The sequence below is a fragment of the Vulpes vulpes genome, chromosome 5 (genome assembly GCF_048418805.1).
Source record: "Vulpes vulpes isolate BD-2025 chromosome 5, VulVul3, whole genome shotgun sequence".
In the NCBI taxonomy this organism is placed as follows: Eukaryota; Metazoa; Chordata; class Mammalia; order Carnivora; family Canidae; genus Vulpes; species Vulpes vulpes.
Genome location: NC_132784.1, coordinates 17,035,953 through 17,057,164, shown reverse-complemented (window position 1 = coordinate 17,057,164; position 21,212 = coordinate 17,035,953). Strand labels below are relative to the sequence as shown.

At 49.7% G+C, this 21,212-nt stretch overlaps 1 protein-coding gene across 3 annotated transcripts in view; it reads right to left on the bottom strand.

Annotated features, from left to right (window-relative positions):
• The window catches only part of MGAT5 (alpha-1,6-mannosylglycoprotein 6-beta-N-acetylglucosaminyltransferase), a 333,678-nt gene extending 313,248 nt beyond the window's left edge, over positions 1–20,430 (bottom strand). For all 3 annotated transcript variants that reach the window (XM_072757610.1, XM_072757608.1, XM_072757609.1), the window contains exon 1: positions 20,296–20,430. The gene's annotated coding sequence lies outside the window, so the exon portion shown is untranslated. The remainder of the gene's footprint in view (positions 1–20,295) is intronic.
• Positions 20,431–21,212: the final 782 nt, after the last annotated feature.

Sequence of the window (21,212 nt, the reverse complement as noted above, 5' to 3'; positions counted from 1 at the left end):
CTCCACTTACTCCTTCCCCTCCCCTTCCCCCCACCCCCCAGACCTCTTCCCTCCATCTGAGGGGAAAGATCAGTCACCTGAGCTACAGGTCCTGGGACCCCAGGCCAGCCCCTGCCTTTATTTTCAAAATACCCTTCCCAGCAGGCTCTTTCTCTCATTCTTTAAAACCCAAAACAAACATCCACCTTGACCCTGCCTCCTCCAGCCCCCAAGGCAGCTCCTATTCCCTCTCTCTCCTCAGCCTCTCGATTCTTTTGATGGAATCTGCAAAGGCCTTTGGAGATTTCCACATTGACAAACATATTAAAAACTCTGAGGAGGCCTCATCCTCACCAGGGTCCTCTGGTCACAGAGTGCGGTGTGGCCTTGGGTAACCATGAGTTAACCTCCCTGAGCCTGCTTTTCCTCAGGGACTCAGAGGAACACTTAAGTCACAGGCTTTTATGAAGAATAAGTAAAAGTGCCCAAAGTGCTCGTCCCTGTGTCAGACACACCGGGAAGGCTCAAAAAAAAAAAAAAAAAAAAATGTTATCACTACAGTGAGGATTATCCACGCCCTAAAACTCATGTTCCGCTCCAGCAGGACCAAGCTTCTCTAGATATTCCCACAGGGTTTCCTTTGAGCTCAGCTCTCCCCAGGTAACCAGTGTTTCCGGGGGATATGACCCATGCTCTTGGCTTTAACCACCACCTGGTGTGGGCAATGCCCAAACCCACACTGACCGCCGTCCACAGCCTCCCGGACTCAGGCCAGCTTTGCACTACTGTGGAAGGACCTGAACAGTCCAGCGGCAGCCCGAGGATGCCTTGCATGCAACATGTCCAAAGTGAAGGGTCACCCTCCCCACACCCCCCACACCCCCGCGGTCTGGCCTCCCTTCCCCCCACCTCCACTTCAAGTTCCCGTGATCTCTTACTGGGACCACTGTCGTAGATCCTCCCCTGCCCCAATTTCATCCCTGTTCCTGCCACCCTTCACACAGCAGCCAGAACACCCCATCTGAAATCCAAAGTAGATGGGGTGACTGTCCCAAAAGGCCACAGTGGGAACTCCAGCCGTGGTCCAGGAGATGGAGGGAACAAAGACGACTGGAAGGAGCCGGATAGGAAAGACGGCAAAAAGGATCAAAACTCCCGGTCTGCACCTGAGCCAAAGAAACTTGAAGAAAATCCAGCTTCCAAGTTCAGTTCTGCAAGCAAGTATGCTGCTCTCTCCATTGATGGTGAAGATGAGAACGAGGGAGATTATACCGAATAGACCTCTGCATCCCGTGCTTCCTCCTAGTCTCTCCACCCTGGAACATTCGAGAGCAAATCAAACCTCTATCCAGACAAGACAATAAAACTCACCATCTCCTGGGAAAAAAAAATGTTGCCCATGTCGCACCCTTGCTCAAACCTTCATAGGAGCTCTCCACAGTTCTCAGGAGCAAGCCCCATAGCCTTCCAGGACAGATTTCCTGACCTGGCCCCATCTCCAACAGCCCCTGCCTTGCCCTCTGTGCTCCGGAAATAGTTGACCTCTGAGGCAATGCTAGAGTTCTCCCGCCTAACCTCTCTGCTTCACATGCCTTTCCCACCAGATTCTCCCAAATTCTGCAAATCTTTCAAGGCTCAGCTCACGTATTATCGCCCAGAAGGAAATGTTCCCTGATGCCCCAGATTAGACTAAGACCCTTCCTGCCTGACAGTGACCACTATTAGGTGCTTGTGGATTCGTCTTCTTTAGACTCCCTGAAGACCCTCTTTAGCTCATCTGTCCATCCACCCACCCACCCATTTAACAAAAATGCCCCAGAGCCTGCACTGGGCCAGGCATTAGGAATACAAGTTAACAAAGTGAACATGGTTGCTACTTCCAAGTTGCTGACGGTCCAGCAAGGGAGACAACAAGAAGGTACAGCAGCCCCCCCATACACACACACACACACATACACACACGTGCGTGCACGTGCACAGGTGCAGCACAGTGTGGGCTCTAGGGCCAGGCTCCCTCGGTTCAAATACTCATTAGCTTTACAACCTGGGACAAATTACTTCACCTCTCTGTACCTTCATTTCTTAGTCTCTAAACCTAGGACAGTCAGACCTACTTCACAAGGTTGTTGGGAGGATCAAAAGAGCTAATAGATACAAGTCAATGGGAAGCACCCACAACTCCCTGGCACATAATAAACACTTGTAAGACTCAGCTGTTCCTATTACTATTGGACCAGTGGGAGTGTTTACGACAGGTCCCATCCTAGACAAAGGGTCAGGTGCTGCATTCACCTCTGTATACCTATGCCTGAGATAGAAGTTCTCAGTAAACCTTTACTGAGCCCGACAAAGATACTTCAGTGGCTGAGCATCAAAGACTTATAGAGCCAGATGTCACACTGGAGCGCATCTGACCCAAGTCGCCCACTTTTGCAGGAGAGGCGAGGGCTCACGAAGCTGGTTAGTGGCAGGGAAAGCATGAGCCCCCAGACCACTGACTTCCCAGCTGATGTTTCCTGCCCCATTCCAAGAAGACCCTTGTTACCCGAGTCAGCACAGCTGTTCTGCATCTTCCACGGTCTGCCCTTTTCCACAGCAGACAGGCTGCTGCTTGCTACCTAGGCCAATGCATTTACCCCCTTGCTGCCCCTTCTCACGTTTCCCCTGTTTTCTTTTTCTGTCTTATGGCCTATGGTGCTTATGGTCTGGATATTCAAAAGACTATCCGGACATGGTTGCATTCTTTAGGGAGCAGCTTAGACAAATCACAGGAGCAGGTCTCTCTCCTGGTCCCACTGGTTATTCCTGATGGTGGAAGGCTTTGTCACCAGAAAGTTTCATTTTGCTCACTTGGAGACTGTCTTTTTGGGGTGTCCCAAGGTCCAGAAGGCAGAGCCCCCAGGCACGTAGGTGTAGAAGGCAGGCCATGTAACAGCTTGCAATTGAAAGTCCAATTCCAAACGTCCAACCAAACATGTAACTCTCACCCATCTGCTTGCGTGCTCTATGTTTCCAGCAGTGCCTTTGAGTGGCACATCAGTCTTTGGCACTGCTGACTTGATGATGAATGGCAATCCAGCAGGACTTTTTTAGAGGCTGTGGCGTTCACAGAACTGCTCTGTTAGGAAACTTTTGCTTTCACACCTCAACGGGCCTAGAAGTCAGCAAGAGAACATGACACTGGGAACAAATAAATCCTGGAGAGCTATGTGATGTTCTTTATTACTTTTCATGGTTGGGCTGTAATATCAGTTATAAGTACCTTGAGCTTCATTTATCTTCATGTCTGCACCTCTGCTGAGTGTGTTCACACGTGTGTGTCTGAGGCTCACAGAGGCACAGAGGCTCCTCAACAAGCCAGAGTGTCCAATGCTGCCAGTGGTATCTACTCAGGTGCTGGGATTTCATTTTAACATCTCACAGTAATGATTACACCACACAAATCTGCCTTGATAATAAGAGTTGCGGACAGAGTGCTAAAAACAGGAGTAGTAAATTTCATCTACACACCTTACTATAGAAGAATCTACTATATCACTCTGTATCATACCAGCTACCGGCTATGAAGATGTTTGCCCTGGATATGAGATTTTATGAGTCTCACTTTATCTTTCTTGTAAATGCTAAAGCAGGCCCATTCTTTTAAACGAAAAATGGAAAACCACTTTTTAGGAAGAGAAAAGCCATCTGCCTTCCCCAAAAAAACCCTTTCTACATCTTTATATGAAAGAACATCCCTACTAGACATTTCTCTTGCCAAAGGGAACTTTTACCTAGCCTCAGAGGCATTTCTCCTTGGCTCCATACCTACGGCAGAACTCAGCTTCAGAAGGTTATTCAGCGTGTGCCTTACCAATTCATCTGTGGATGAGATAGCGTGATCTAATACATCTGATGGAGAACAGGCAGGCTTTGGAACCAGGGACCTGAATTACACCCCCAATCTGCACCCTATTAGCAAGGGAACCATACGTACCATCGATGCCTATTATCACGGCATAATCATTACCAGCATCCCCTTTTATTCTCAAGTGTTAAAGTTTGGGCGATAAAATTATATGGGCACCTTATGATTATGTGAGTCACCGCAGATAAGAAAGTTAACTTTGCCAAATCTCAGTTTCATATGTGTTCAATGAAAACAAGGGAATCTAATTTACAGGGCTGTCATCAGCATGAAATTAGACAATGGGCCCCAGGCTTGGTTCCCAGAAGTGCCCTGTATTCCCCTGAACACCAGCTACATGCTCAAAAGGTCCACTTTTGGGGAAAAAAAGCATTACTCTGCAGGTGAGGTCCTCACCTTTCAATTGTCAGTTGGAGGACAGCACTTGTATTTCCCACTTTCCATTGTGATAAGGTCTCTAAAATGGGAACAGGATCTGTTTCTAGCAGCTGCACAATTAACTCTGTTGTCCACCCAACCAGGAGATGAATCACTCACGGATATTTAAATGCTTATCCTCCAGATTTTCTGCACGTTGTTTACTCCCTCCACAAAGGTAGGATTAAGATCAAAATTCATTCCACACCAAACCTCTATGAAAAACAGACCAAGGGACCCCTGGATGGCTCAGCGGTTGAGCATCTGGTCTTCGGCCCAGGGCGTGATCCCAGGGTCTGGGGTCTCCTCCCTGCGAGGAGCCTGCATCTCCCTCTGCCTGTGTCTCTGCCTCTCTCTCTCTCTCTCTCTCTCTCTCTCTCTCTCTCTGTCTCTCTGTGTGTGTCTCATGAATAAATAAATAAAATCTTAAAAAAAAGACCAAGAAAAGGTGGCTCAAAATGGAGGAGAGAGGGAAGAGTCTCCAAACTGAGCAAATTCACAAACACTCAGCCAATGAAGTTGGTGAATTTCTTGCTTTCTCAAGTTTTTTCCCCAAAATACACCCGGCCTTATGGATCCAATGATAGGACACTTCCTTGCTAAAAGGATCTGAGGTATCTCACTTTGAAAATCAGGCCAAGTGATGGAGGGTACAATGCAAAGTGAAGAAAGTCAGTCAGAGAAAGACAAATACCACATGATATCATTTATATGTGGAATTTAAGAAACAAACGAGAAAAAAAAAAGAGATGAACCAAAAAAACAGACTTTTTAAAAAATTTTATTTATTTATTCATGAGAGACACAGACAGAGGGAGAAGCAGGCTCCATGCAGGGAGCCTGACGTGGGACTCGATCCTGAGTCTCCAGGATCAGGCCCCGAGCTGAAGGCAGACACTAAACCACTGGGCCACCCAGGCTGCCCAAAAAACAGACTCTTAACTCTAGAGAACACACTCATGGTTACCAGAGGGAAGGTGGGTGAGGGCTGGGTGAAAACAGGTGATGGGGATTAAAGAGTAAACTTCTAGGGATCCCTGGGTGGTGCAGCGGTTTAGCGCCTGCCTTTGGCCCAGGGCGCGATCCTGGAGACCCGGGATCGAATCCCACGTCGGGCTCCCGGTGCATGGAGCCTGCTTCTCCCTCTGCCTGTGTCTCTGCCTCTCTCTCTCTCTCTCTGTGACTATCATAAATAAATAAAAAATTTAAAAAAAATTAAAAAAAAAAAAAGAGTAAACTTCTAGTGGTGAGCACTGAATAATGGACAGAATTGTTCCATCACTATACTGTACACCTGAAACTAATAGAATGCTGCATGTTAATTACATTGGAATTAAGATAAAATCATAATAAACAGGCTATACATAGAAAAAAACATACTTAAAACGTAAAAAAAAAAATAGGCCAAGTGGTACCCACAATCTGGCACATAAATCTCTAAGGACAGTAGGTAGCTCACGATCAACAGAATCTTGCTGTTCCCTTTACAAAGACAGAGATGCTGTCATTTCAGTAATAAGCTTATTAAATACATGTATGTTCTCTTTAGTCTGACATGAGCTGTAACAATATCACATAATGGGGCTGCTCCTACTTCCTGACGGGGGGGGGAGGGGTGGCTTTTACTCAATGAGAAATTTGATCAACAACTAAACCCATGTAAAAATAAGGGTTAAAAATTTGAAACTACACAATTCTAATCTTCAGCATATTTTTTGAAACAAAGCATAAAAAATGTTCCCATTATTATTTAATATGGCTGTCCAAGATACTAATGTTGAATGTGTGAAGAACCCTCCCTGTGCTCAACTTCTAAAAAATTAGAGAAGAAATGTTCAGCATTTTCATGCTCTAAATATAGATTTAGAAGCTGTGAGAGGAAAAAGATGCACATGGCAGCACAATGACTCCGTGTCTGGAGGACAGCAAGGAACAGCGCAGTGTGGGCTCTTCTGTGGCAAAGTCATTTCCTATTAGAAGTTTCCAGAAAGAGAAAAAAGTCGAGGTCCTTCCCAGGAATCCAGTCATAGCTGCAGCACAGCACCCTTTAGGCTGGACTCATTGGGTGGCAAGGTGGCAACCAGACACCTACAGAGCTGTCTACCTCCACCCAAATGCTAACTTCTAGGAAATGCCCTTCCCCCACAAGCCAGATGGTAACAGAACACCCCTGGTAGCCATTTGTGCAACATATTTCTCAAGCAATGGGGTATTTTTTAGAGTTGGTTGTGATTATGCAACTCTGAAGCATACAAAGAGGAAAACAGAAGTTGGTATGTATATAGGGAATAGTCTTGCGGAATGTCCGTGGTTTTTCTCCACTTGAAAAACTGAACCAGAAATCACACTTCTATTTAGGATTCAGATAATCAGTATGTTTTGGCTTTAAATGCATCATGTACCTTGTACTGATCAATACAGCCTTGCCGGAGGAATGTTCTGACAAACTTGCCTCCTCTTGTCTGATAAAAGAATGAGCCGAGGGTGAATCAAGCTCAATTCTTTGACCAGTTCCGGTCTGAGAAGAAAATAAGCCAATTGGGGATACACCCATACCCCTTCCACACCCGGATCTGGCAGTTTTGGGGAAAGGCCGGGTTACAAAGAGGTTAACTCTCAACAAACAGAAGAGATAGGGGAGAGATGGGGTGTGCAGCACTCAATGCTGTGATTTCTGTACCGCCAACCCCTCGGCAGACTGGGGAGGACCATAGACCCCTTCCTGTGAATACATAAAATGAAATACATAGGATTATGGAGGAAGTTAGTTATATTTAAGCACAGTTACCAAATTATCTTTTAAATTGTGATATAACAACATATGTTTGTTTATTAATGTGTGAAATAACACTATCTAGCAGCAGGTGTAATCACCACCACCATTTTAAAGTATTGATATTTCAAGATATCTGTCAGACATCTATAATGTGATATGAAAATATTGGATTTCTACTGGTGAAATAGTCACAGACAATACTAATATTAATGTGATTTTTGGCCAACATTCAAAAGATAAGAATTGCTCAACACTGCTAAGGTTAGTGAAAATCAAGGTGTAGAATTTCCTGTGCAAGCTCACAGCTTGAGCTTGAAGCCTGACGGTGCGGTCTGCAGTAGTTTATATGAAACTCATGTGATAATCTGATTTCATTCTCTACTCCTATGGCTCTTCCATGGGAGAGAATGATGAGGAGGCTCACAACCGAGCCCTGGATCGGCAGGAGCCAGAAACCACATATAGGGGAGGGTGGGCAGTATGCACCATGGAGAGTCCACCATCCACAGGGAGGAGCTGGATGGGGCCAACACGTCTATTCCTTTTTTCACAGTCGGCTGCACAAAATGCATGAGACAGTTTTCTTATTTTCTAAATGGTCAGTGTTAAGAGTATTTAATTCAGCTGGATCATTAGGCTAGAAGAAAAAATAACTTTACAAAATCAGTTTTCCTAATGCAGTGTTCTAACCTCTATCAGCCCTGAAGCTCCCAGCTTATAGCAAACTTCTAATACCCTTCTATTGCCTCAAATCAACTTCTTAGATAACCCTCCTAAACACAATTTCAAACATATCTACTTGTTGCCCTAAGAATAATATAAATGAGAATAAAAGGAAAATAATCCTAAACCGAACAGGTATTTCAATATGCAAATAGTTGGGTAAGACCAATCTAGGAGGCATAATGGGGTTATTAGTTGCTTGTGTTCTGGTGTAAACATCAGAAAATGGGTCGGCTACAAATGAGGACTAAACCTGGTGACGTGGTGATGCCAGGGGTGGTGTGATCTTCCAAAATGGCAAACATCTCTTGGTACATTTCCCGATGAAACAAAGCACAATCTTTCTTTGTCAGCTGAGAAAGTCAATGCTTACCTAAAACATACAAAATGTTCTTTGTACATGTAAGGCAGGGCCTCTAGGTTCAGGCGGTAAACAGGTTTTGTTGTCTGTGATTACCTCCGAGTGGGGCATGGGATACATTTCGGAGGGTGAGGCTGTTCTAGGGGCGCCTCAGTGGCTCAGATCATGATCCCAGGGTCCTGGAATGAAGCCCCAAGTTGGGCTCCCTGCTCAGCAGAGCATCTGCTTCTCCCTTTCCACCTGCCCCATCCCCTGCTCATGCTCGTGCATAGTGCGCTCGCTCTCTCTCTCTAATAAATAATGTCTTAAAAAACAAAACTATTCTACCCGCCACAGATGGGCAGCATCCCTGGTCTCAATCATTAACCACCAAAACTTCCCCACAGATTTCTAAAAAAAAAAAAAAAAAAAAAACCCATAAAACTCCCTGGAGCTAGCCAAAATCCAAAACGCAATTCCTAGCTATGCCCACCTCTGGGTCAGGTCAAGCTGGGCCACTGAGGAGATACTCCCCAGGAAACTGGAATTGGTGTTACAAGAAAGATTAGTCTTCCTGGGGGATTTCCCCAGTAGCTAGAGTTATCCAGGGTCCTGCCCTTGGGGAAAAAAAAAAAAAAGGGCACAAGACATGGGTAGTAGAATTAACCAACCCAGCAGAGGACTCAGAGAGGAAGGAAAGGTGGTTCCTGGAGTTCCCAGAGCCTTGAGAGCCCACACTGCTGGAGGCTCCGGGCTGCTGCTCCTGGGGCCCTAATGTGAATTCTCCACTTTTACTGAAGCAAGCTCCATCAGGTTTCTGTTGCTAGCACTCAGAACAGTCCAACCACCTGCCTGAACTAAGGGGAGGCAGCTAAGATCAAAAATACTCAGGGGGCGCCTGAGCGGCTCCGTCCGTTAAGCATCTGCCTTCAGCACAGGTCAGGATCTAGGGTCCTGGATCAGCCCTGCACTGGGCTCCCTGCTCAGTGGGAAGCCTGCTTCTCCCTCTCCCTCTGCTGCTCCCTCTACTTCTACGCTTTCTCTCTCTCTCCTTCTCTCTCTCTCTCTCTCTTTCTCTCAGATAAATAAAACCTTAAAAAATACTCAGAAGAATCTATTCTAGCGTCAAAGAAGCTACCTTATTTAGGGGTCATTTCTCAGATTTTACCTACTCTCTGGGCTATAGTTGAAGCTCATTTATTTTGATTTCTTTCTCACTTCCAATAAATAAGTGAGTCAGTGACCATTCTTTACCTGGTATTACAGATTCTAGAAAGATATATCCAGGTCATTCTGAAGCCTTTTCTGCCTCAGCTCCTTTCCATCAATCTCATTAGCCAAAACAACATAAATAACATCGTCGTCCTTCCTTGACAGGCTTGGAAAATTTAGGTGTCAGAAAAATTTGGCCTTTAAAGGCCTAACTGGGATCTGAATGAAAAAATAATGTTTTCCAAAGTCTTTCCTGCCCCCCAAAGTCTATGATTTAATGTGTTTAAATTTTCTTATGTTCGGAAAGAATACCACCCTAATTCAGAAATGCAGTAATAAAGACCAACTGCCAGAAAGGTGTGGTGAAAAGAAGCTACCTCTGTTTCTCTACCACTTGCACTAATGGACTCCATTATAACACAAAAAAAGGCACTGCTGCAATCTAATGAATAAATAAGTAGCCCTTGAATGGAATCTGTGTCCATTTTAATTCCAGCTAGTTTCCACATGAAAGCCTCATTTAAATTTGAAAGGGGGGGGTAGATAATATTACTTAAAATGAAACATTTTAGAAATGCTTGGAAAGTGTCCTATGTAAGCCAGTCAGGTAGGATGTTAAATCACAAAAACGTTAATTGTTGAATCTAAGTAAATAGAACAGAGAGTCTGAGTAGGACACGGGAAAGGGGTAGTTTTCACATGTGACAGCTTTGTTTAGTGTAATTTCCAGAAGACTATCAAGAGACCTAAAGGTCACTTGAACAGTGTCATCCAAATGGAGGGTCGCAACTAAGCGATAGGTTATGGAATCAGTTCAGTGCAGCGGTCAGAAAACTTTTTCTTCAAAAGCCAGGTGTGAACACTTTAGCCTTTGCAGGCCTAAACTATCCAACTCTGCCATGGGAGCTTAAAAGCAGCCATAAACAATCCATGAACAAACAGGAGTGGCTGGTTCTAATAAAACTTTATGAAATAATCAGTAGGCCGTAGTGCTGACTCCTGACCAGCATTTTTTAAGTCAATGAAACAGAAGGGAAAGCATCTGAGGGCATCAGAGGCAGAGGGGTAGACCCTGTGTCTTGAAACTCTTGCCATTATATACATTTATATGTGAGTTTAAGAGTTAATATGTATTTCTTGCTGTACCTTGGGGTCAAAGCCATGGTGCTAGAAGTAACAAATAGTTTGAGGAGAAAAAGCAAGTTTGCTTTGGACTTAAACTGATAAGAATTTAAAAGACATTCATATTTAAAAAAAAAAAAGAAAAGAAAGAAAGAAGAAAGGGTACAATGGGCAAATTCTTGAGCTTACAGTATAACCTTAAAAGAATATTTTAAAATGCATTAAATTCTTTTATTAAGATTTTATTTATTTACTTGAGAGAGCGCACAAGAGAAAGAAGGAGGCGGAGCCCAATGCAGGGCTCCATCCCAGGATCCTGGGATCATGACCTGATATGAAGGAAGACGCTCAATAGAACTGAGCTACCCCAGGTGCCCCAAAATGCATTAAATTTTTAAAGAGAATATTAACTAGTTACATGAGCAGTCCAAAATGATCTTCAAAAGGACACTAAAAATACTTATTATGCTATTCAAACACCTGATATGAGGTGTGTAACAGTTAGCAGTTGCCATGTAACAAACCTCCCCAGGACCCCGTGGCTTAGAACAACAATCATCAATTGTTTCTACAACTCCATAGGTTCTCTGGGTGGTTCTGGTGATCTAGGACAGGCTTAACTGATCTTGGCAAGACATGCTCAGGAGACTTGCACACCCAAGAGTTCAGCAGGAGGCTGGCTGGTCTAGGGTGGCCTCGGCTGACACAACTTGGCTCATCCCCATGTGTCTCTCAGAGGTCTCCATTAGGCTATCCTGGGCGCATTCTCATGGCAGTGGCAGGGATCTGAGACAGCAAGCCCAGATGTGCAAAAGGCAACTGGAAACACACAGCCTCTCTTAAACTCTGTTTACGGGAATTTGCTAATATCCCACTAGCCAAAGTGTCACACGGGCCAATCCCAGCGGTGGGGGAGGTGACAGAGGGAGACTACAAAGTTATAAGGCAAAAAGTGTAGATGCAGGGAGGCCATTAATTGCGGCCATTAGTGCAATCAGTTTACTACAGGCCACAGTTATTGTTTGTCATCACCTTGGCAGAAGCAGAGAGATTTGACATTATTTTACATTTCCCCATTACCATTTCTCATTTTGTTTTTCCATTATCACATCTGAGGCAGAAAGTGAAAAGAAACCAGGCTTTGGCATCAGTGAGATCCACTCTTATATCCTGTCTCTGGCACTTCTGGCTTCACGACCCTGGGCAAGTTCCCTCTGCACCTCAGTTTCCTCACTGCAGGAGGTCCGCTGAGGACTGCATCAGGCTGAACATGTAAACGTGCACAGCTCAATGTCCCACCACAGCAGGACTCAAATCCTAAATACCATTTTGCAAACAGTTCATTTTAATATATTCAAAAACGATGAGGGCCAAGCCAACATCCTATATGACACTAAAGCTCCATGACAGTAAGGTAGAGTTCTACATAAAGAGTAAAAACACCTTTCTTTCCAAAGAGTTTTGAGCAAAGAAAAATGGCCCCAGAGATGTTCATGTCCTAACCCCTGGAACCTGTGAATACGTTACCTTACAGGACACACAGGATTACATTAAGAACCTTGAGATGAGGAGATCATCCTGGATTATCCGGGTGGGCCCGATCTGATCACATAGATTCTTGATATCAGAGAACCTTTCTCAGCTGCAGTCAGGGGGCCAGGCTGATGGCAGAGGGACAAGAACTCAGCTCAGCATTACCAGTTTGGACGGTGGAAGAAGGGGCACACTCTTACGAATGTGGGCCGTCTCTAGAAGCTGAAAAAGGCATGGAATCGGATTCTTCCCTAGAGCTTCCAGAAGGAGTGGACATTTGTTCTTAGCCAGAGTGGCCTGTGTTAGATCTCTGACCCACAGAATTATAAAACAATAAATATGTATTGCTTTAAGCCACTAAATTTATGGTTATTTGTCACAGCAGTAACAGGAGTATATAATCTTGTAATCTTTATGTTGAAGACTGAGAAGAAGCAAACAGGAAAGTCTCTCTGGAAGCCACTGGAGTGGGAGAAAGAAACCAAAACTCGGAGAACACTACGAGGCATGGCATCCAAAATGGAAAGCTGCATCTGATTCTGGGTTATAGGGGCAATTAGAGAAAAGGCATTATGATAGAATAAGCAACTCATCATGGAAAACACTTTATTGCAGTCTTAGGAAAGTGCAATAAAATTACCATCCATACGATCTTCAAAGACGTCTGTAGCTAGAACTCTGACAAGCATGTGCTACAGAAAAGCCATATTAACAAAATCTTTCCACATAAAATTTCTAGAGACTTCTTTTAACTGATGGCTACAGCAGATCTGCAGCTCTAATTGGCTCACTCCCACTTCCTTTTGTAGATAATATGACAACAAGGCAATATGGCCTAGTGGTATATAGACACGGACACACACACACACACACACACACACACCATTTCACAGAGTCCCAACTTGTTGGGTTCATAAGCCCATGAATCATGCTCTCAGTAAGGGAGAAAAAGATATCTATAGAAAGTCCACTGATTAATTTAAATGACAGAACCATAAACAAGCACAACCAAACAGGCCCTCACAACTAGAAAAATACTTAAGCACATGAAGGGCAGATTAAAGAAAGCAGAGTTAGATAAGCAGGCTGAACTCAGCCAAAAAGGCACACTAAGAGAATCCCACAGATGTAGGAGAAGCAAAGAGATGCTTCATTTGACACATGAGGAACCGGAATCCTAGAACGTTGAATTGGTCTGCATGAAGACAGCCAGCTACCTGCAGAGGCCAGCCTGCCATGGTGGGGCTTTACCCATGATGTCCTTGCTGTACCGCTGATCGTGTGACTGGCCATGTGCACAGACTCTGTGCCAGGTGATGGAGCTTCCACATGCTTTCTAGAGCTCTACACTCCTTTCTGAGAAGACCCTCGGGTCAGATGCATTGGTTTTTTTTTTTTTTTTTTTTTACTGACCTAGGAAAAAACTGGGCCTTTCTGAAGTTTATTGGACATCAGAAAAGCAAATACAGGAAGGGGGGGGGGAAACATAAGGAATGGTGAATCTACAGAAGAACAATGATTAACATTCAGCCACAAGAGAATTAGATCTGTATGTCCTAAATAATGGATGATGAATGATCTCCCACATAATGTCACCTCTGGAGACCCTCCCTCTCCAAATCCCCACTCAGTGCTGCCTCTAACCCCGGTGGCTCTGAAAAATTACAGGAGATGGGGGCAAGGGAGATCCCACAGAAGCACATTAGAAATACTAAGAAACGTGCTGAAGGAACGCAGGAACATCATACTTAGCATGAGGCAGGGACAGTGCTCTCCCAAACAAGATGCGTAAGAGAAAGAGTCGGTCATTTAGAAAACTCATTGGCATGAGCGCTAGTAAATAAAAAAAAATCGGAATTGAAAATAACAGATGGTTAAGGAAGAAAAAAAAAAAAAAAGCAGCTGCAAGGAGATTGATATCAAACTCCCTGTTCTTTCGACGAAGTTGTTTCGCAGGGAAGCGGTCACGAAGGCGTGTACACAGACCGTGGCCCAGTTCGTGGCAGGGTAAATCCGCAGCCACATTCCCCGGGCACCGGGCCAGGGCACCAGGCTACTCCGGGGCCTGGTCATCTTCTGCTCTCAGGATCTCCATTCCCCAAAGGAAGACACAGCTTCACAAGGGGAAGCGGGTTATTTTTAGGCTGAGAAGGACCAAGGCTTTTTACTTCTAAGTATACAAGAATAAACATCCCTAAAGAATCGTGGTAATAAAGGGTTGGTTCTTCTTAGGTAAGCATTTCAACTGTCTGCCGAAGGGAGCCTACCAGCAAAAGCGAAAACAACTTGAGCCTCTCCTCAATCTTTTTTTATTCAGTAAGGGAATCTTCTTTCTTTATTCCACACCTCCTTCGCCATATGTAGAGGATTATACAACGTTAGGACTGAACAGAACTTTGGAGCTCATTCAATCCCCTCTTACTTTTCAACATAAGAACTGAGGCCCAACGTGGTCACGTGGGCTGAATTAATGTGTTCTTCATTCGCACACTGCCTCCAACTGAACTGAGCGCTTCGGTGTGGGCCCTCACTAGGACCAGCCTTTAAACTCTGAGAGCAGCGAGGGGCTATCTGTTAACCAGAAATGTTCAGAATCAGGAACAGGCAGGCGCCCTAGGAGGCCCGATGCCATCCTGGTGGTGGGTAAGGAGTAAAATAAAAGGAAATGGTGCTCGCTGTAACACCCAGCTGGAAGATCCCACGGAGCGCGGTGATCCCCGTGGTCAGAGGAGTATCTTCTGCAATCTTTCCAGGATCCCACGGACACTGGGGATGTGGGCACTTGATGTGGGGACTGTCTCTGTGGGGATGTCCTCACTGGCCCTTTACTGGAACTGTGAAGAAATAGCCCCGAGGCCCCCGCCAGGTCACCCCTTACTGACCCCACGCTCCTGTAGAGCGGAAATCGATGCTGAGCAAGGCCAGGAGCCCACACACGCACACATACACACGCACCCACCCACACATGCACACTTACTGAAACAGAAAGACACAAAGAGAAAGAGAGAAAACTTAAGAGTGAAATGGAAAATCCAACCCAGACTGTATTCTTAAGATGTCAAATTTAAGGACATGAGGAAGGGGACACGTCACTTAAAGGCATTAACGTAGTCGCTCAGATTCTCCTGTTTGGGGATGGAGAAAAGAAGTGGATCCCCACCAGATTCTAAGGGGAGGTTGGATGCGAGCTCCCAGGCAGAGGAAGTTCTAGGAGGAGGAGGGAGAGATGCCAAATGACCAGCACATTTGCTTCCTGAATCGTGTCTCTAGACAAAGGAGACACAGAACTGTTATCATTTGTTATCGATTGTTCCTGTGGGGCCAAGGGTCAGACCTGAAAATCCGGCTCTGTCACTGCTGCCCACTGGCTGAAGAGACTTCAAGGAAGCCCTTCTCGCCCTCTGCACCCCCAGGTCCTTGGCTAGAAAGAGAAGGAATCTGGAAGGATCTCCCTGAGCCACTTATCAACCCCTGAGTGGCTAAGGTGCCTCTTGGCTTTGGTTGGAAAGAAAGTGCTGGCTGCTTCGGGGTGAGCCTGCTAGCCTCCACTAAGCATAACCCAGCTAGTGTGGACTCTGGACCTAGACCACCTGGGTTCACATCCTCGCCCTGCCACTTGCTAGCTGTGGGTGACCACACAGTTTCACAACCTCGCAAACACCTCAGAGTCCCAAGATACAAACTGGTAATGACCAGTGTCCACCTTACTGGAATGGTAGGGAATGGAAAAGGAAATAGGAAGGAAGCATTTGCAATCATGTCAATTATAGAAGGTAAATCTTTCCACCCCATCTCCATCGTCCTGCCCAGTTCTTGACCTTCTCCACAAGGACACATAATATCTGTCACGATTGCCAACACAACACATTCCTATGGGTGGACAGAGCCGTGAAAGAGATCCAACATTTTTATAGTGGAAGACTGTTCTGTGTAGGATACTTATGAAAAGCATCTTACCAGCGTGACAGGACTTATAAGCTGTCTGTGCTCAGAACTACAACACTAAGGAGTGCAGCTGAGACAGGAGTGGGTGGGCGGCACACATTTCCTCCAGGGCCAGCCACAAAAAATCACAGAGGGATGCAAAAGAGAGGCTGTTATTCTAGTCTAGGGGTAACCTTGAAGTGCTGGCTTTTTTTTTTTTTAATAAATCAAATGCAAACACCAGTATCTAACTCATACAAGTAGTGAAGTACTTGGATGTACCCCACTCCTAAGTTCATGGGCAACAGTGTAGAGAAATACTCTTAGCCATCCCCTATAACCACCCCAACCGGGGCCAAGGTCCAGCAGGCCTCAACATAAACATGGCAGTGGGGGGTAGTGCAGTTCACAGAGAGAACTCCCCGAAAGCCAGCCAGGACAGCTTATTCCCCCTGCCTGTCTAGATTTCTCAGGCCGCACAAAAGGCCTTGACAGGAAGGCTCCTGTTCTCTTTCCAGAAGGTTATGTGTTCAGATAAGAGAGTGCTGGGATTTTGAAGTGATCCAGTGATCCTTCCAACCCCTCTCATGCACACATAGCTTTCCAGCTTTCCAGATGTGACAAAGCCAGGGAAACATGAATTTGACTGTAGCACTGAAAAAACAAACAAATAAAATAGCCCAAGTAGGCAAACAGAGCTCAAGTGCCCACGCTTCCAGCTGAGAGGACATGGTTAGAGTATCAAGGCTCCTGGGACCCACCTTGGCGACCTTCCAAGAGCTATTAGCTTGCATCAACACACTGAGAGAGAAGGTCAGATAAATTAAAAGTTCAAAAGGTAATTTTGAAGAAGGACATCTTTATCCTCAGCACCGGCACAGGGTATGGCTCGTGGTGGCTGCCAAACACTCAATGAACACACCCGCAGCTGGCAGAGAGGTCACATGGTGTTCAGACTTTTGATGTTGAAACAAGATGCCACATAGTATGGGAGAGGACTTAGATTAGAAACTTTAAGAAGGGTTGGGGAGATCTTTACTCAATTTCCAACACATTAAAAAGTACAACCATCTTCTGGTTATTAAGAGTGACTCTATGCCTCAAAGCACTTAGGAACTTTAAAGGCACACTAGTAAAACTTGCACTGACAAGCACCAAATTTACTTGTGACCCAAACCTTTCAACCCTCCCCCACAAGGTATCCTCCCCCCAAATATAAAATTTATCTCTTCTCTTTTTTTAAAATACCTGGATTCTGGAACACATAGATCTTCCGTCAGCCAAAGCTATGTGTCAACCCTTCATCTGCCACAGGGACCCTTTTTCAAACTTTGGCATACACCACAACAAACCCCCGGGGCCAAAGCTCCTGACAGTATATGCTTTCCTGAGATTCACTATAACGATATCAACACAGAAATCCCCGCTGCCACCACCATCACCACCCCACCTTTCTAGAGCCAAGAGGCCAAGACACACAAGAAGGAAGGAATAAAATGAGTCCCCACCACTTTTTATATCTCTTGGGGAGGAACAGGGCAACTGGCTGTCTGGATGGCCACTGTGTGAGAAAGGACATGAACTTCCCAATGCAAGTCTTATGATGACTGCTCTATGCGGTTTTCTGGACATCCCTGCAGGGTGCACCGGTCACTGTGTGTCTCCTGCCAAAATCAATCTGAGGGTGACCCTGCAATGACTTAGATCCCAAGCCACATGGAGCATTTGGAAAGGTAGTGTTAAAAGGATTGTGAGGAGCCACACTTCTCAGGGAAGGAGCCAAAGGCCTCCCCCAGGCTAGAATCATAGGGAGACTCTGGCATTTCCACGCTTTCGGAGGCCAGCTGGGCAGAAGGCTGCTTTAGTTATTTTTAAACTGAGAAAACTGAATGGGAAGGGAGAAAATTCGAATTCCTATGATCTCCTGAGGTCCTTTCCAGCTCCAAGATGCTACCCAAGAACATCACATATGCACATGCTTCTTTATAAAAACGTATATATACATACATATGTGTGAATATATATATGTACTGTATCCACACTTCAAACACAAAGCACTTGAAATGGGCACTGCTGAGATCAAAAAGCCCATGAGCTACTTGGCAGCAGGGCTGGAGCGCACAGATGCCACCGGCAGATCCGGGCAGCGCCCCCCAGCCTTCCTGCCACCCCAGTCCGCCCTAACACCACCCTGCGGCAGCTGCCTGTGTAGATGCAAACCCCGCAAAGCCGCAAACCAAACCCGGACTGCAGACTCCCTTCGCCTAGTGACTCCGGCCCTAAGTGATCCAAACCCAGGCAAGCTGGAACAAAGGTGGGGCCTAGCCCTTAAGTTCTGGCACCCAGCTCTGCCGGAGTCAGGTGTAGGCCCCGGAGCTCCCTTCTCCTTTCCTCCCAGCTCCTAAGAGGGGTAAAAAGGGGTCCTTCCCTCTGTCACTTTGCTTTTTCAGGACGCCTCCACTGGACTCTGGCTGCCCAGGCAGCAAGTTGGTAACTGGAGAAAACTAGAAAGGCCTCTAGGAAACGCAGCTGCGCCCTAACCCTAACGGTGCCAAACAAAGTTAAGGCGGCTAATCTCAGCCCTGAACAATACCATAACAACAAAAAGGATTTGTAGGACAGAAGAAGTGGGGAGGCGGTGGGGGGTGTGTGTGTGTGTGAAAATTCACTTATCAAGACGGATCTGTGATGGGTTTGCCTGTCATGAAAAACTGCCTTTTGATTTCTTGAATCAAAAACGAGGTGGCTCTGATCCTGATCAAGGCTCAAGGTGCTGGGGGTGGAGGGGGGATGCTCTCAGAGTCCAAACCAAGCAAGCCCCTGGGGCCTGACGAGGACACGGGGGTGCGGGGAGGCCCCAAGTCCCCCCCGGCCCCTCTGCAGGACGAGATCCTGGGGCTCCCGCCCGAGTGTGCGCGCGGTTCTCGGTGCGCGCTGGCATCCCACGGAAGCCCACGGAAGCCCACGCAAGCCTCGGCTTCCCCTGCGCAACTTCGCGGCGCCCAGCACCCGGCCTCCCCCGCCGGCCGCGGAGCCCGGTGCTAACGAGTCCGGAGGACCTGGCTGGCCCCGGGCCTCGGCCCCGCAGCTCGGGGAAGCGCCGGCCCCGCCCGGTTCCCCCGACGCCGCCGGACCGCGCGCCCCTCCGCCCCCGCCCGCGCGGGAGCTGCGAATCCCGGCTTTGTGTGTGCCCGGGTGGGCGCCGCGTCCCCGGCACGGACCCCCCCCCCCCCGGGCCCCGGCACGGACCCCCCCCGGCCCCGCGTCCCCGGCACGACCCCCCCCCGCATCCCCGGCACGGCCCCCCCCGGCCCCGGCACGGACCCCCCCCCGGCCCCGCGTCCCCGGCACGGGCCCCCCCCCCGGCCCCGCGTCCCCGGCACGGACCCCCCCGGCCCCGCGCGCCCCCCTGCGTCCCCGGCACGGCCCCCCCCGGGCCCCGACACCCCCCCCCCCGGCCCCGGCACGCCCCCCCGGCCCCGCGCCCTCCCCGCCTCCCCCGCCCCCCGTCACCCCCGCGCCCCGCCGCCCCAACTCCGCACCCGCGGGCCGGGAGGGGCCGGGGGGGGCCGGGGGGTCGGGGGCCCGCAGGGGGCGGCGGCCGGGGCGGCTCGCGACTCGGCAGGAAGTTCCCCGGGCCGCACTGAGCATGCTCTCGGGGACAGCGCGGGTGTGGGCTCCGCTCCCCGAGCCTCCCCGGCCCGCAGCCCCCGGGCCCCCGCGCGATCGCGGGCCCACGGCCGTTCCCGGGGGCGGGGGGCGGGGGCCGCCCCGAGCCTCCCCGGCCCGCAGCCCCGAGCGTCGCCCGCCGCATCCCTCCTCCGGGCCCGGGGCCGGCCTCCCGTCCTCTCCCTCCCACCGGCCCGCGGCCGAGCCCGCCCCGCGCGCCCGGGGCGCGGGGACCCCAGCCCGGCCCGGCCCGGCCCGGCCCGGCCCGGCCGCCCGCAGCGCCCCCCGCCGGGCTCCTCCGCGGCCCGAGCGCCCCTCCGCGCCCGCGGCTCGGCCCCGGTCCGCGCCACCCGAGCCTCCTCCGGACGCTCCGCTGAGAAGCCCACAAGCCCCCCGCCCCGGGCCCCGGGGCCTGCGGTCCTCCCCGCGGGCGGCTGCCCCGGGCAGGTGGGCGTCAGGGCGCGCCCCCCGCGGCGCCCCGGGGTCCCGCAGGGCGGCCGCAGCCCGGGCACCCACGCAGGCGGCAGCCGGCCCCGCCGCCCCCGGTGCAGGCGCCCCCGCCCCCGCCCCCCGCGGTCCCCCCCGCGGTCCCCCCCGCGGTCCCCCCCGCGGTCCCCCCCGCGGTCCCCTCCGCGCGCATCTCCCCGCGGGGATGGCGAGCCCGACGCGGCCGCCCCGACCCGCCGCTCTCACCTCCTGGAGCACAGCGGCCGCCGCAGCAGGACGCCCGCCGGCCGCCGACCCCGCGGGGCCCGGGACGCGGCGGGGCACGGGCACCGGCTCGGGCGCCCGGAGCCTGCGGCGCGGCTACCTGGGCTGGATCGCGCCCGGGGCCGCCGCCGCCGCCGCCGCCGCCGCGGGAGCCGCAGGGCCGCCGCCGAGCGGGCCGCGGCAGGGACGGTCTGCAAACTCCCAGCCCCGGCGGGGCCGCGCACGTCCGCCCGCTCCCAGCCCGGACGCGGCGGCGACGCTCCGCGGGCTCGGCCCGGCCGCGCGGGGGGTGGGGGGGGCGCGGCGGGGGGGCCTGTCGCTGTCTCTTCCAACGCCCCGAGCCCGACGTCCCCAACTTCTCCCCGCTTCTGGGCTGGCGGCTCGGGAGGCAGGGACTCCGGCCGCGGCCGCTCGGCGAACTCCCCGCCCTCCCAGGGAAGCGCTCAGCCAATTCGGAACGCCCGGCTCCAGGGGCCGTCTGCAAAGTCTCAACCCCGTCGGAGAGCACTGCCAGCAGCCCTTCAGTTCCGCAGCCCGGAGGGAGACGGGAGCAAGGGAGACACGTTAATCGCGGCCCTAAATACTATTCCAGCTAGGTCGGGGTGGGGGGGGGGGGGGGTGGGGGGGGGCGTGTGCCGATGCTCATACGACGAAGCATCCTCCAGAGGGCTGCAGTCCAGGGGCCTCGAAGCCCGGGGGGGGGGGGGGGGGGGGGGGGGGGTCCTTCTAGCCTTGAGGCCCAGTGAGGCAAGACTGGGGTTTCACCCTTTTACAGATGCGCGCATCTTTAATAAGTGCAGAGTCTCAGTTTCCTTCTTCAGAGAATGGATACATAGCCATGCGAGTCCGCCACTTAATTTTCGTGACCTTGGATGAGTCACTTAACCATATGAATTCAG